Source organism: Vombatus ursinus, unplaced genomic scaffold, assembly GCF_900497805.2.
Source record: "Vombatus ursinus unplaced genomic scaffold, bare-nosed wombat genome assembly UNPS02015255.1, whole genome shotgun sequence".
Classification (NCBI taxonomy): Eukaryota; Metazoa; Chordata; class Mammalia; order Diprotodontia; family Vombatidae; genus Vombatus; species Vombatus ursinus.
In genome coordinates, this window is record NW_020955033.1 from 5,573,855 (window position 1) to 5,585,349 (window position 11,495).

Consider the following 11,495-nt stretch of genomic DNA (forward strand, 5'->3'; position numbering starts at 1 on the left):
CAAAAGTGCATCAATATATATTTTTTTCAATATCCATCCTAACATTAATCATTTTCAATTCCTTGTCATCTTTTTTTAGATCTTTAGGCAATTTATCAATTGGGGATTAGCTCTTACTCATATATTTGAATCAGTTATACACACATACATGTACATATATATATATGTATATATATGTATCTGTGTGTGTATACATATAAAATGATTAATTTAAATTTTTTGCCCAAACAAATCCAATAAACCTGAGCTGGATTGGAACTCAGGTCATCCTGCTATCTCCACTGTACCACTTAGCTGTCTCTAATACTTCCACCAAAAAGGGCTGCATCTCAGAACCACAGAAACTTAGAAGGTACTTCAGAAGTAATCCCCTCCAATTTGTACCTCAATGAGTATTTCTTTTCCAACAAATTAACAAGTTAGCAAGAGTTCATTTGAAGACATCCAGTGAGGGATAACCTCTGTAAGTCCCCAGAGAATAGGTATAATAGTAAAGATAAAATTACACGATCCATGTATAGGTCTTTTAACTAAAAATAATACGTAATGGAATGTCATTGTGTTCTCATAGAAAGAATATTTTCCTTTGAAATAATCTATTATATTTTCTGCATTAAGAATTAAGGAATTTTAGAACTAGAAGGGATACAAGCTAATAGTTGAAAGGAATATCAGAAAGAAAAAAAACCTGCTCCCATTACTGTCCAAGAATCACTGCTCCAATATATTGTCAAATAACAGTCTAGTCTTTGCTTGAAGATCCCTACTGAGCAGACCAAGGCAGCCTATTCCCTTTTGAGATATTACCAATTCTTAGGAAGATTTTCCTTACATCAAACATATTTTTTTCTCCATCCATCCTCCATCTATTGCTCTCAGGTCAAGTTTCCTTAGTTTTTTTTTTCCTGGGCTACATACACTAGACCTAATACATCCTCCCTAGTAGACCTTCAAATATATAGTCAGCCATCATACCTCTATTAGTCTTCTTATTGCCAAGCTAATCATTCTTCATGGCTTCAACCAATCTACATGAGTCATAATCTAGTCAACTTCACCTGGACTTGCATCTGCTTATTAATATGTTTTTTTCTTAAATTTGACATCCAGAAGAGATCATAATTTTCCAGTTTTGTTCTCACTAGAGCAGAGTAAAGAAGGGACATTACCTCCTTAGTCCTAGAAACTAGCCCTCTCTTAACACAGCCTAACTCCACTTTTGATTTTTTTGGCTACCATGTTACACTTTTGACTAATATTAAACCTACTGTCCAAGACTACCAGAGTATTTTCAGATTAACTTTTAACTTTCATGCTGCTTTGATGTCAGACTTGTGAATATGATTTTTTTTTTAAACTAAGTATAAAACTTTTCATTTATCTCTGTTAAATTTCATCTACATTACTAGGATCTTTTGTGATTCTTTAGCTAGTGTGGGATATCCTTCCAGCTTTGTGTCATCATCAAATTTGAATAGCACACTATCTATATCTTTATCCAAATCATTGAACTATTGTTAAACAGCACTAAGCTGAGCAGAGATGCCTGGGGCATTCCACTAAAATCTCCTCTCCTTATCCTCAAAGTACCTTCTGATTGATTCTGTCTACTGTAATGTCCATCACTAGAGATCTTGATTTAGTCTTCCATCTCTTTGGACCTTGGTAGCTACTGAATCAACAATATTTGTTTGTCTCATATGTACATGGAGTAGCCAAAAGAACACTAGTGTAGAAGTCAGAATACTAGGATTCTATTGCAAAGTTTGGCAATGTTGCAATGAAAAGAATACTCAATTTGGAGCTGGTTAATCCAAGTTCAGAATGTTGGTTCTCCTGTTTACTAAATGTTTCATTTCTTCTATAAAATGAAAATGTTGAATGGCATAATTTTTAAAGGTATTTTGTGGCTTAAAATTTATTATTTCTGCCTTTTCTGCCATTTAATGCTTATTTCCTTGAACAAGGTGATTGCATTCTCTTAGAGACAAAACACTATGAAGCAGCAAGAGAAATCAATTTTGAATAGGAGACCTCAGTTTGAATCTGGGTGTTAGTTGTATAATATTGAGGAAGAGATAACACCCCTCTGACTGTCAATTGTACAAAAGTCAGAAGTCAGAAGAATGCTACCTTCAGTAGCCTACTCTTTTGATACAAGAATTCAGAACTTTTTGGCAGATTCAGCAAAAGCGGAATTCTAATGACAATGCTGAATGTGACAATTGCTAAAAAAGAATTGATCTCTCCTTTCTTTTTTGAGAGAGTATGGAGAATTAAAAGAATGACTGGATTTATGGCTTCTTATCACACAAGCATCTTACTTTATAATATAACTATGTCATATGCAGAGGAGCTGAACTTTTTAAAGATGCAGCCAAAATTCCACAAGTGTAGCGGCAGTGATTCGTATAAGTGTGCTATCTATTAAAACTATGTATTAAGGTGAAGTGAAATCTCTCTTCATAGCATACACAAAAATAACAGAAATGTTAGAAATGTAGAGACACATATGCTATTTTAACAAACCAGTGTATCGATCTTATGACATTTTGTAATGGCTTGTCACAGCATCATCTGCTAAATATTCAGTACTAACGCATTTTATAACATGCTTTATTAAAAGTCATTAAAGGCTGCAGCTGCATCTCCTAATTGTTTCCTAAATATAAAGACAGCATTTATAAATGACCTCTTTCTTCAAAGTACTGCTATGAAGGCTGCAGATTCTTTGTAGGAAGCCAGAGAGCTTTTATTCTTTTAAAATGGTAAGTAATTCATTGAATGCCAAGTAATTTTTTTTAGGCTTAACTCTGGATTTCTTCCAATGTCCAACTGCTGTACTCATTAGTATTGGTTATAATATAGACTCAAGGTGCTCAGAAATTTTATGTATTCAGGTGCCACCTCAGTTCTTAGGGATTAAATTTCTTTATAGCTATTATGACCAATTCTGGACACCCTTAAAAAGGTTCAAGGATTTGGCTCAGATAAACTCAGTGAAGTACAGATCTCAGGCCAAGTATTTCAAGGCTTCACACTGACCAAATAGACCCACATTTGTTATTTGATTTTGGTGGTCAAGGTTAGGAGAAAATATCCAGAGCTTTGTGTTTTCCTTTTTTTAAATTAAATCAAGCCACTTCCACCTTTATATCTGAAGATTTAACCCCCAACTAAGAACTTGAACATTAGAATATATATATATATATAATATATATATATATACGCATGTATGTATGTATGTATGTATGTATATAGTGGGGATTCGTTTTGCTTGATTGTATTTTTTTCTTGAAAACATTGGGTTTTTTATTCCTTTCTCAGTGGGGAGGGGAGAGATAGGACATAGAGAAAATAAATGTGTTAATTAAAAAATAATTTAAAATGTACAGAAAAAATAAGAAAATGTAAGTGGTTAAGATTTATAAATGAAGATATTACTGTGTTATTCTGTGGCATTAACAGGTTTCTTTTTTTATTTTTTCAATGAGCTCATCCTTTTGGAATCTTGACTGTTAAATATTTAGCTGAGAACCACAATGGCATTGTGGCTGTACAGTTGACCTCCAAGTGAAAAAAAGACTTCATTTCAAATTTTGCCTCCTGTACTTAGTGTTTAAATGACCCTAGGAAGCATAGTTAACCTCTCAATGCTTGACCTGAATTTATAGAGGGTGCTTCCTCACCTAGGGGTTTCATATGCCAATAAAACCTATATTTAGCTATATCATTCGAAAGATGACTTTGGCAGACATTGATATAGTCAATCTAACAACATGAAACATTTGATAAATGGAAAGTATAATGATTAGAACAACATTTATATGGCACTTTAAAGCACGCAAACCACTTTATACACATTATCTCATTCCAGCCATCCAGGATAAAATCTAGTTTTGGTTGCTGATTATGATATTAGGAAAAATCCTCAGGAAGGAGAAACTTCTTTAAGATATTTGAGTATTTAAAAGTATCTTCTTCCATTTTTATTAACAGCTATGAAAGCTCAGAGTATGAAATCAGTGGTGAATGCCTGAGGCCAGAACCATCCAGAGAGCTACTCTGCCATCCAGAAGTTGAAGAAAACAATGGCAAAAGCTGTTAATCTCAGTGAACCCTGCTCTACATCTTTAAAAAAAATTCTCAATATTAACCACTGACTTCAGTACCTACATCTGGATTTAGTTTGTGCTATCCTCAACTATGTTGATTTGTATATAGAAACATCTCTGCCTTTCCTAAAACTTACTAATGGCTCATCTTTATTTATCTTTAAAAAACTTCTGCCTCTCATATGTTTTCAATAGACTCACCATTTTCCTCATGACCCTTGATATTTAAGGGCCCCCTTCCTCACTGAAGGCTGCAGATTCTGACAGAGAAAAGAAAAATAGGCCAAGGAGGAGTAGGAACTCATAATAGGCAGCATGTTAAAGGCATAGATACTATAAACCCATTACAAAGTAAATTAATGGAAAATAAAAATAGCTTCAATATAGTGCTTTACCTGTTATCTCATTCTAGGTATTTATCACCCTTATTTTTTCAGATGAAGAAACTATGTCTAAGAGGGGTGACATTATTTGTGAGTGGTCATGCAACTACTAAGTATTAGAGAGAAGGTTTAAACCAGATGTCTTCTGATGCCAAGTCCAGCACTCTTGATACTTTACCATACTGCTTTTCCACAAAAGAGAGAACCTAAGAAGGAAAACGTTTTGTCCTTTTGTGCTGAAATAGTCTTCAGGTGGGCATTTTAATAGATAAATCAATTTAGGGATGAAAGAGATATTACTCAGCATCTAGTCCAAGTTTTTCATTTCATAGATGAAGAAACTGAAGCCCAGGGCTTAATTCATAAAAATACAAAATTTAAAAATTGAGAGAGACCTCAGCTGAGATCTATTCTAACCAATCCATAATAGAAATACTCATAAGATGCGCAACAATCATCTAACCTCTGCCTAAAAATCTCCAAGGAGAGTAGACCCACTACCTCTCTGAGAAGTCCATTCCATTTTTGGATAACTGAAATTGTTAGTAAATTTTTCTTGGTATCAAGCCTCAATTTGCCTTTGTGAAACTCCCAAAATGATTTGCACCATCATCACACAAGTAGGAAATGGCAGAACAAAAATCTAGTCTATTTTTGACTATAGCATGTAGCCTCCCACCAGTGTGTATGACAGTCAATTAAAATTAAGGTGTTTGTACTTGGCTTAGAAATAGAATTCTGTAACAATAAGGCCAAGTCTACAGTCTTTGCCCATTCCTCCCCCCATGTGTACACACACACACACACACACACACACAGGGTGATTACTGTATACCAAAATGATACTTCAAAATTTAAATAATATTTGATATATTTAAAAAATCTGTGAACAGAAGTTCTTTATCATTTGATTCACCTATTTCTAGAAGCTAATGCATCAAATAAGTTCAAAATTAACAGTTATTCACATAAACTACAGAGAATGAGAATAAAGAAGGAAAGCCTTGCTTTTATGAGATAATGCGAATACATTTGCTATTCCTCCATTACTTTCTGCTGTATCTCCAACTATTACAATAATAGGGTTTTGTTTTTGTTTTTGTTTTTAGCAGTGGCATTGAATCTCTGCTCTCTATCTCCACTCCAAATGCACTTGTAGAAGATAGACTGACTAAGCAACAAAAGATTATGGGGCATGTTCTCTTTTATACAGAAGGTGGGTGAGTGATCCAACAAGCATATTCAGCCTCTGTTAACAGGGTGGGTGGTTTAGGATTGTAAAGAGGAAAAGAAAGGATGCAGAAATGACAATACTGTAGCTCTAGCTATTTTTTTAGTCTGTTTTGATATCTCTATGATAATTTAACCACAATGACTCAATATAAAAGTTCACAACCCTCTAAAACATTGAATACTATCAGTAAAAAGAGAGTAATTATTCACTGCTTGGGGTAAATTAACTCTTCTGGGTTGCCAGGGACCTATTCAATGCACTGAAAAGGCAATTTGCTAAATGGTACTCTGGTGGTTAGAAAGACTTAATTGGTCTCCAGAAAGTGAATAACCCGCCTTTCCACACTGCCTGGTAGTGGGTTCCATACAGCGTTGTTCTCAGTTTCTGTTGTAACTTTAAGGGAAACTTTCACAATGTCCGGAGCCCTAGATATCTTGCAGAAGGATGTCCTCAAATTCCTTGCTGCAGGGACCCATTTGGGTGGCACCGATTTGGACTTCCAGATGGAACAGTATATCTACAAAAGAAAGAGTGACGGCATCTACATCATCAATTTGAAGAGAACTTGGGAAAAGCTTCTGGGGCAGCTCGTGCCATTGTTGACATTGAAAATCCAGCTGATGTTAGTGCCATCTCATTCAGGAACACTGGCCAGCGAGCTGTTCTGAAATTTGCTGCTGCCACTGGTGCCACACCTATTGCTAGACGTTTCACACCGGGCACCTTCATTAACCAGATCCAGGCAACTTTCAGGGAGCCTCACCTCTTGGTGGTCACTGATCCTTGGGCAGAGCACCAGCCTCTTACTGAAGCATTGCATGTTAACCTTCCAACTATTGCATTGTGCAACACAGACTTCTTACTTCGCTATGTGGACATTGCCATTCCACGTAACAACAAGGGAGCTCACTCAGTGGGTCTGATGTGGTGGATGCTGGCCCACGAAGGTCTGCGTATGCATGGCACCATCTCCTGTGAACATCCATGGGAGGTCATGCCCGATCTTTACTTCTACAGGGATCCAGAGGAGATTGAAAAGGAAGAGCAGGCCGCAGCTGAGAAGGCAGTGACAAAGGAGGCGTTTCAGGGTGAATGGACTGCACCTGCCCCAAAATTAACTGCTACTCAACCAGAGGTGGCTGATTTGTCTGAGGGCGTACAGGTGCCATATGTGCCCATACAGCAGTTCCCTACCGAAGATTGGAGTGCTCAGGCGGCTATGGAGGACTGGTCTGTGGCTCCTACTGCTCAGACCACCGAGTGGGTAGGAACTAACACAGAGTGGTCTTAAGTTTTACCCTATGTGCTCTAATAGTGTTGGGAAAATGCTGATGGAAAATAAACATTGGTTTCATACAAAAAAAAAAAAAAGAAAGTGAATAACCCCTCCATTCTCCAGGTTCAGATTACATACCATTTCTTACTCCTCCAGGCTTGAGGCTGTGGTTATATCATTTCTTTACCATAAAGTATAACTTTGACAGTGAAGAATTTAGGAAATCAAGCAAAATTGATATCAGACACACTGCTTTTATTCCCTTAAATCTATGGGTAATTCTAGAACAGGTAGTAGATAGAGTGCCAGACTTGAAGTAAGGAAGATTTATCTTCCTGAGTTCAAATCAGTCCTCAGACACTTGCTAACTGTGTGACCTTGGGCACTGTTTGCCTCAGTTTCCTCAACTGTAAAATGAACTAGAGAAGGAGATAGCAAACCACTCCAGTATCTTTGCCAAGAAAACCCCAAATGGAGTCATGGAGAGTGGGACACAACTGAAATGCCTGAACAAGATCAGAATTTTTCCTAATCCCATAATTAGGCCAAAAGACCACAGAACTTGGATTAAGAGTATAAAGAATTATAGAAATTGTGAGTTTTGGTATACCTCTCTTTCATGACATTGAATTTATTCTATCTTCACCTCAGAAAAATACATTAGGGAGATGCAGAAACTGCAAATAATCTAAGGTTTTAAATGTTTAATACATGAAATCAATAAAATGTAGAAAATACAATGAGCAAAAAAAAGTTGATGCTGAGAATACATGAAAGAAGAGAAGTATCAATAACTCCATTTATATTCAACTTCTATGTTAATGTTACAATTAAAAAAATCCTAACAGAGGTTGACAGCAACTAACTCGTGCTATTGGAGAAACTGGCATTTTTCTAAGTGATTATATAAATTTGACGCTGGAACCTACCAGTCTTACCATCATACATTTTACATAATAATTTTTTAAATACAGAAACAATTTTCAGAGCAGTAGTTTAAATTAATCTTTCCAAGTATTATAATTTTTTTAGCAGCAGCATCGTCTCTCTTTTCTCCATCTTCACCCCAAGTGCACCTGTAGGAAGATAGACTGACTACACAGCAAAAGATTACTGGGCATGTTCTCTTCTAGACAGAAATAGGGTAAGTGAGCCAATAAGCATATTCAACCTCTGTTGACAGGGTGGGCAGTCTAGGATCATAAAGAAGAAAAGAAAGGATGCAAAAATGACCATATTATAGCTCTATCTATTTTTCTTGTCTGCTTTAATATCTCTATTATAATTCTTGATTGCCTTCTATGATAGTTTTTGAAAGAGCATTTGAGAATCTTCCTTTAAAATAGCTTGTCTACACCTAACAGCTCTACTTTCTCTACTCTGATTCACTATGTCATCTATTTTAACCTGAATTGTCTTCCTCACAGCTCTACAGAAAGTGTGCTTTGGGGGGATCACAAATGGTAAATTCATTTTTTAGCTCACAAAATCATAGCATCATAGATTTAGAGCTGGAAGGAAACTTTGAGGTCGTCTAATTCACCTGCCTCCTTTTACTGGGGAAGAAATTGAATTAGTTGATTTTCCCAAGATAACACAGGTAGAAGGATATAAAGTCATGGCATGATTTCAATTCTCATTCCTTTCGCTTCTGTGCATTTGACACTTTTAACCACAGTTTTTTTTTTTTTTAAACTAGAGCCATCCCTTCTTGGCTTCCATCACACTTAATTATTCTGGTTTCACCCTTTTAAAGTACTTAGCAAAGTGCCTGGAACATGGTAAACACTTTTAAGTCTTGTTGCAAACTGCACAGCAGAAAACGAAAGAAAAGTTACAAGGAAGCAAAGAAAAGAAGGACATCTCTGAATACAATGTGTAGTATTTATTATATAGGCTTTCTTAAAATGGAAGTTTATTGTTGTATATTTTGAATCCTCTCTTATGTTCTTCTGTCCACATGCTAAAGTTTCTTTTCCTTTTTCTTATTTTGTAGTTTTAATATTTAATATTTTAATAGTTTCAATATTTATAAAATTAATGTTTATATTTTAATAGTCAATATTATTTTTAATATTTAAGCTTATTTATATGTTTTTCTTGTTGTTGTATATTTAAGTTTTAGTATTTAACTTTAAAATAAAAAATAACAAAAAAACCTGTTGATTAAATGATTCACTTATCACTTCTCTGTCCATTATATTTCCTTTTCAACCTGTTGATTTCTAACTACAAATTTCAGTTCTTAAAATGAAAGTTCACAGCTAAAAAGGACCTTAGAGTCAATCTAAACTCTCTAAAGCAAAGAGAAGTGAAATTACTTGTACATGTAAGGATTTAAAATGTGATCTTGCTGACTATTGGTCCAGAAGTCGAACCATTGTGGCCTTCTGCATCTCCTTAGTCCTTGGTAATGTTTATACTTTCTCTCTCCTCTAGGTGAAAAATTCCTGTGACTTCAACAACCCCTTTGGTGTTTATGATTCAAAGGAGTGGATAATGTTGAGATGATTTTTGTTCATGCATGGGCTGTATTAGATAGGCTATAAGGTTCTTCCCAACGCTGAACTCCAACTGTCATAACCTCCAACTGTCCACTGGAAATGACACTAGAATAGATTCCAGATCACCTGAACTTATATCCAAATCCAAATAAGATCCATCCAAATGAGATCTCCCTTAATGCTTCCTTGTCTTCCTTAATGACACTGCCATTCTCCTAAGCTATGCTGACTCAAAAATCTAGAGCTGTCTCTCATAGAAGTTTGGTGTATTTCTCACTTTGGTGGAAGAAAGAAAAAAGGAAGAAAGGAGAGACAGAACAAAGGAAGGAAGGAAGGAAGGAGGGAGTACCTCCTATATTACATACTAATTTGTATTATAATCATGTGTTCCATTTATCAACATACTATACTTTGACCATGTCTATCTTTGGATGACCTTCATGATTGACCATAGTACCTGGGCCTGACTATAATATTTGTTGGGGGCTTGTGAGCAGAGTTGTTCAATCACTCATGTTCATGTTCCTAGTATCAAGGGACTACTAGCACTAATCTACTGACTACTACTGACTCAGTGCTAAGAGGGTTTCCAGGTATAACTTCTTCTCCTCTGCTCATAGGAACTGTAACAAAGGGTTTGTCATTCACTCATTTATTTTGGCTTTCAACATAATACCTTAATAGTAGATATTTTTCTCTCTTTCCTTTGACAATGCCCTCCTCCTCTTTTACCTTCTACTAATTATATTTTTAACAAGTACATCCCAAATAGGGAAAAAAAAAACGTTAACTCTGGTGAGTGTTATTTATAAAGACAAAGTAAATGTCTAAAACAAAGCAGGTTAAATCAACTTTCATTATGTCAGGAGGGAAAAGTTTCAGGCTTCCATAAGAGACCCTAAAGGGGTGGGGTGTGGGGTACTCTATTTTCACCTTTGGATCTATAAAGTAGTGAGAGCAGCAACCCAGAAACTATCCCAATATGGCTTGTACTTAATCTGCCCAAGAAGCCTCATTCTTAGTTTTTCTTTTTTCTTTGTGGAAGTTGCCTCTATAGGTAATTCTCTTCCCTCTCTCCACTGGGCTCTTCGAGTTTTCTACAAGTCTTGTTAGTGGCTTAGTTTCTCTTCAAATTTGTCCCCTGAATGCTAGGGAATTGACTTTTAAAGTGACTTTTAAAGGTCACCAAGAGGTATGCATATCTTCATCTTTTCACCTTTGTAGTTTTTCTGATTCATTCAATGAACTAATTTGTACCTCATAAAGGAATTATCTGACTTTGAATAACAATTGTTATCAATTAACCAGTTAGACAATTAACTTTGAGAAATAGTTGCTAAAATGCTAAGGTAAAAAATAGTTTGCTCAAAATATCTACACAAACTGGGTGTTCTCCTTCAAATATGTATAGAGTACAGAGAAGGGGACAGCAAGGTGGCACAGTGGATAGAGCACTGGCCCTGGATTCAGGACACATAACATTTAATAGCTGTGTGACCCTGGGCAAGTCACTTAACCCCCATTGTCCAACCGAAAAAAAAATATAGTACAGAGAAAATGGGCTCATGCTTTTTGAGGGGGTAACATAGCTCTTGGTTGCTAAAAGTTACTTTTGTCATTTTGTGAAATCCTTATGAAATTTCCCATAAATAGAGAGTAGCCTTCTTCTGGGCACCTTGTGAAGACCTGAAACTGCCTCTCTCAATGTGTCTAGTTTGACTTTGTATCCCAATACAGACATTGCTGCCAATCACTACTATCCTATGGACATTGCTAGGATGCCAAAAAGAAGTCTTAATCCTCTGATCTTCCAAAGATCATAAGGTCCTCTTCTGGTCAATAGGAGGGAAGAAGGAGGCAGAATTATTCTCCTTTTTTCTCTCCCACTTCTATCTTCCTAAGAGATTTCCTTTTTAGATGCTTAGATCTAACTTCTCTTTCATCTAAATTGCAGGCACTCAGATGCCTAGGTTATAAGTCATT

General features: G+C 35.9%; 1 pseudogene; it reads left to right on the forward strand.

Moving 5' to 3' along the window:
• The first annotated feature begins 6,145 nt into the window (after positions 1-6,145).
• On the forward strand, positions 6,146-7,023 carry LOC114031905 (annotated as a pseudogene).
• Positions 7,024-11,495: the final 4,472 nt, after the last annotated feature.